This window comes from Cervus canadensis, chromosome 1, assembly GCF_019320065.1.
Source record: "Cervus canadensis isolate Bull #8, Minnesota chromosome 1, ASM1932006v1, whole genome shotgun sequence".
Taxonomy (NCBI): domain Eukaryota; kingdom Metazoa; phylum Chordata; class Mammalia; order Artiodactyla; family Cervidae; genus Cervus; species Cervus canadensis.
The window spans coordinates 19577948-19583263 of NC_057386.1; the positions used below are offsets into that span (position 1 = coordinate 19577948).

Sequence of the window (5316 nt, forward strand, 5' to 3'; positions counted from 1 at the left end):
CTACTTAGCCCCATTTATTCTTTGAATAATAATAAATGAATAGATAATACAGTCACATGGTTCAGAATTCAAAATGTACAAAAGGATATGTAGTACCAAGTCTCCACCCTCCCAAGTCCCTACCTCCTGGTTCCTCTTCACAGAGGCAACCAGTGTTACCCGTGTCTTCAGAATATGCATCTAAAAGATATGAAAATATGGATTTATATGATCCTCCCCAATAAAACACAAATGGAGGTGCCTGGTACACAATTCTGTTCATTGCCTTGCTCTTTAGAAGAGTAATTTCTATACAAAGGTATAGTTTTATAGCTGTGGAGTATTGCTTTGTCAAGCTGTATTAGAACCTACTTAACAAATCTTCTAGGGAAGGACAGTTCTATTATGTTCAATCTCTGGACATTGGTGGAGAGACCCCGGATCCTGTAGGGACAGCCTGAGGGGGAGGCTCCACCCCCAGAGGCCCTGGCTCATTTGCATGCTCACGAGTGATTGGTCAGCCCCTGGCCCCGTGGCATGGTGTGACTGGTCTTTCTGCTTCTCACCCTTGGCGCTCACCCAGTCTCCCGTGTTGGCTATTGCCAAGTTCAGAGGACACTGGTCACACCACACACCTGGCACAAAGTGACCCCTCCTCATCACCACTACGCCCACAGAGCCGCCTCCAGTGCTATGAGAGCTGCTGCTGTCTCCACGACCATCCTCTGCAAGAGGATGCCACACAGGCCCATACAAATGGGCAGAAAGAACCATGGGGGAGACACCCTGCCCCGGGACTGGGGGAAGGGGCAGCTCCCAGACACAGGGAGACAGATGGGGACTGTCCTCTCAAGCTGGAGGTCCCTGCATTTTCTGACTTCCACAGGCCTAGAGTCAGGAGACCAGACCAGAGCTGAAAAATGAGAGCTGAGGAACATCCCCTCAGGGCTGGGTGATAAAACCCAGGTTATGAGAATAGGTAAGAACAGGAGGAGGCGAGGCAAGAAGGAAGAGAGAGAAGGAGGACCAGGATGAGAGGAAACATGGGCCAAAGAGCCCCTTCCAGCTGGACTCCTAGATTCACAAGCCTGCCAGGAACCCTGCCCAGGGCCTCTAGGCAACCATCCCCAGAGACAGCCCCCATCCTCTCCTCCCATGTGAGGACTGGGGAGTCTCAGGAGAGACCTGGCATGGCCTAAAATGATTTGGGGAAAGCAGAAAGCAGACAAAAGAAAAGAAAATGAAAAACACCAAACCGAAGAGTCTTCTGGAAAGGTGTAACCATGACTCCAGACTCTCGGCTGACCACTCCTCTCCTCTGTCACAGGAACCCAGCAGGTTGGGGTGAACAGAGCTGAGAAGCCCCAGATTCAGGCAGCATAGCTTCAGGATGATCCTGGCGAGGCGGTAAGCAAGGGAGGACGATAGAGGAGAGAGAGGACCCTAGGGTGTGAGGAGGGAGAAGAGGGCTCAGGCTCCCCAGTTCCTGGCCTTCTCCCCACACTCCCAGACCCTGGAGTCACAGTCACATTCCCCATCCCGGGGAACAACTAGTTGTGGAAGAAGCCCCCGTGGGAGAAGGCAGGGAGATCAGGGGCACAGACAGCAGCCTGGGGCAGGCAATTCAGGGAGTTGACTTCACAGGACCCAGCATCCTGGTTTTTCTGGAAGTAGATGGAGTCAGCAGAATTGATGGAGGGGTCCTCGTCAAAGAAGTTGTAGGGTCGCAGGAAGAAGCCCACACCATTCCCCACTGTCACCGTGTTGGGAATATCCTCTGCGTGTGGGATGTGCAGGAAACTGGCTGTCACCCAGGCCACCAAGTCCTAGCGGGGGAAAAAAGAGGGTCATGAGGCCTGACGTTACTAAGGACACCTCTGCCTCCCACAGGATTCACTTTGGGAGCCCACCATCACTCAAGAGGCTTTTAAATCTTTAAATGCTCTTTCATAGTAGCCCAGAAGTCAAAGCATAAAGAATCCACTTCATATTAAGAGCAACACCATCCTCAATGTCCCAGGCTGCAGATGCCATCTCTGAGATTTCCCATCACATCGCCATCAGCCTACCCATCCCAAGAGAAATGATGACACCCACAGGCTATTTTAACACCTCCCCCAACTCTGGGAGAGTTCCCAAACTGTAACTGAAGGAAAGAAATGGAGGAGGGTAGATCAGGTTTGGGTGGCAGAAAAGTTCAGCATTTGAAAATTAATCCTTTTGTGGTGAGGACAGAAATGAAGTTTTATGATAAGAGATGAGATCTTCCCTGGTCATTCCAGCCCTTCTGAATCCTGGGGCCCTTAAAGGACTCAGTCCACAAGCAGAGACTGAGAGAGCTGCTGCCTCTTGAGGAAAGACTGGAACCTCAGCCAGGGTCTGCAGATGAACTCCCAACTTAGGAAGTTTCCCTCCACAAGTAGTGAGCAGATCCATAAAAGCACAGAAGCAGGAGTCAGCTCTAACCCTTCAGGTGATCATGGGTTTTCAGACCCTCACCCCAAGAGAAGATGTAGCTGATCTCTGTGTTCCTCCACCCCTCCCTCATCTCCCACAGTCAGCTGACCTTTCCAGCAATGGTCTCATTGTTGATGAAGTCAGCAAAGTCCACGGTGGGAGTCCAGGGGTCATTCTGATTGAAGATGCTGGTGCTGCTGGGCTCTGTCTCCTTCCTCTGGGTCACGACCAGCTGGTACCTAGAGATGCTCTGGTCAGGGGTCCATGGTCACTGTCCCTGTCCTGCTGCCTGATCATCATGGAAGGGAGCCAAGCCCATGGACCTCAGCTTCTCAGCTCATCCATATCATCACTGTGACGTCACCCTAGTGTGCAGACGGTTTCTTGCACATCCCACATCCCATCTAGTGAGTGGCCCAAAACCTTTTTTTGTTTTAAAAAAGATACAGTACTTGAATGATCTTTTTCTTTATCTTTCTTTTTTTTGATCTGAGCCCAGCATCTTTTCATGGCCCTCTCCTGTTGATCCCTTTGGATTTCACAGCATTAGGAAAACAGGAAAGACTTATCTGCCTGGGCTTTAGCCTTCCAAGTGGACCATTTATCTACTGCGGGCCTTTTGATAACCAGGAAATGTTTTGTATTCTTATGTCACCTCATGTAGAATTTGCACTGAGTACCCAATTGCCCCTCACAACATGCTCTTCTCATCTCATCCACCCCCTCCAACAGTACACACCACCCACCTTCATCAGCTGACCGCTCTCTCCATGGAGCGGTTCTGGGGCAGTGGCCGCCCAGCAAAGCTGACTGTCTGGATGCTATTGCCGCGAGGGTGCCCCCACTTGTTGCTCTGCTTGCTGGCCAGGTACAGGTGGCGAGGGGAGGCCCCTTCAGGGGGAAGGCGGCCTGCTCCTCCGTCTCCAGCTGCTTCCGGGTACATGCAACCTCTGTATCTGGTGCTCAGGGCTCAGGGTATCGCCATGGGGACAAAAGCCATGTCCTCAGCCCAGACCCAGTTCTCCAGTCCTGGGGCACAGGAGGGCTGCAGACTGGGAGGGGAGGAGGGAGTCCTGGTCAGGCAGCTGCCCTGCCCACTCCGGACTCTGCCTGCACCTGGCTTCGGAGTGGGGGCCAAAGAGAAGACCGGACTGAGTGTGTCCCCTGCTTCCCTCCCCTCTCACCGGAAGATGTCCCCAGTCGTTCAGCCCCCTCTGCTGGAATCCTTGCCTCGCCTGAGGTGTCTTACCTCCCACATCCAGATCCACCTTGTAGTAGGCACTGTGGGTGTGGATGGTGCCCAGCGTGTGTTCCCCAGCCTCATTGCCGTATCTTTGGGAAGCACCAAGGATGAACGCTGAGCTGATGTAGCCTGTGGCATGGAATTTCACTGCTATGGCCCCACTGGAGTAGAAGATCATATCCCACACACAGTCAGAGTTGAGCATCGTGGACAAAGACCTGAAGACCAGCACTGTCTCCAGCACTCAGTCACATTGGGCTGGAGTTCTCTGCCAAAGATGATGATGGCCAGTGCTCCTGGGAGGTGGGGGACTCCCTCTGTCCAGGTTGGCTGGGGCTGCAGCCTTGGGGGGCAGCTGCAACTCTACTGAGAAGACACAGTTGTCTGAGGGTTGGGACTGGGCTGCATCCACCAGGTCTGGCCCCAGTTTCTAGGTAAGGAAGGACATCACAGACATCAGCTCTTCTCGGCACAGATCTGCAAACAGCTGGCTCTGGTCAGGCTGTGTCCAGGTCTGGACCTGGGGGATCTGGAGGGGCAGGGGGGAGGCAGGCTGGGATGACATTGCTTCCCCACTCCTTTCTCACTCCCAGCACCACCTTTGTCCCTGCCCATCACCAGAAGAGTCCAAAGGACAGAAAAATGAAGATGAACATCGCGAAAACTCATGAGTCTTCAGGCTCTTAAATCAGAATGCAGCCTGCGAGATAGACACACAGACAGACAGAATGGGGTGCACGATGCCTCCTTAGTGTCTGGAAGTTCCTGGCTCTGGGTGGTGCTTCTGGGTGACGAATGAAGGGCCCCTTCAAGACAAGCAGCCAAGGGCAGAGAGTTGGCAGGGAGTAGAAGGTGGGGTAGGACAATGGTTAACTCAGTTCGGGAAATGGGGCTGAGGTAGGAATCTGCATTTTAAGTGGCCCATGTCAGCCTCTGTCTTTCTGTTCCAAATCAAACACTCAGGTTCAAGTTTGGAGCACAAAGTGGGGGACGGCTGGGTTTGAGTACACAGCTGGAGAGAAAAGAGGAAGATGTGACGGGGACAGAAAGGGACTGTCCTTGGGCTCTTCCTTCCTGCTCCAGGCCCTAACTTTCTCCTGGCTACCTGGCTGCAAGCAAAATACACCCTCCAGAGGATGTGCTCCTTCCTTCCTGTAATCTGGGAGGCCCTCATCACTGTACTCTGCTCCCCCATCAAACAGAATCCTACAGGCACCCACAGGAGCCTGGAGAATCATGCTGAGAACACAAAGCACCTGTAGGGAGCTGGGGGACTGAAGGGCTAAGCCAGGTCAACATCTTGGAGGCCCTGAGCTCCCTGAGTCACTGGAGGGGAGCATGCAGTGGGGGGAGCAGTCAGTGTAAGAAAGACCCCCTCCTTACCCCATGAGCAGGACCGATGGACCATCACAGGTCACGGTGCCTGGAATCCTGGCTGTGAATTTAAACTAGTGTCCACAACCCTCATCCCCAGGAAACCCTTTCCAGAATACTGCAGAGGCAGAGAACAAAGCTACCTCCATTCTCAGGCAGGTGATGTGGGGGAGACACCATCTTCTGTGCAGCCAGGCCCTGACAGGACCAGGAGACCTGAGGGTCCCAGAGATGGGATGTGCTTCCCTGGGGACCTGGGGGAG

General features: G+C 53.2%; 1 pseudogene; it reads right to left on the reverse strand.

The window, feature by feature from the left end:
• LOC122445098 lies at positions 1 to 4244 on the reverse strand (annotated as a pseudogene).
• Between the last annotated feature and the right edge of the window lie 1072 nt (positions 4245 to 5316).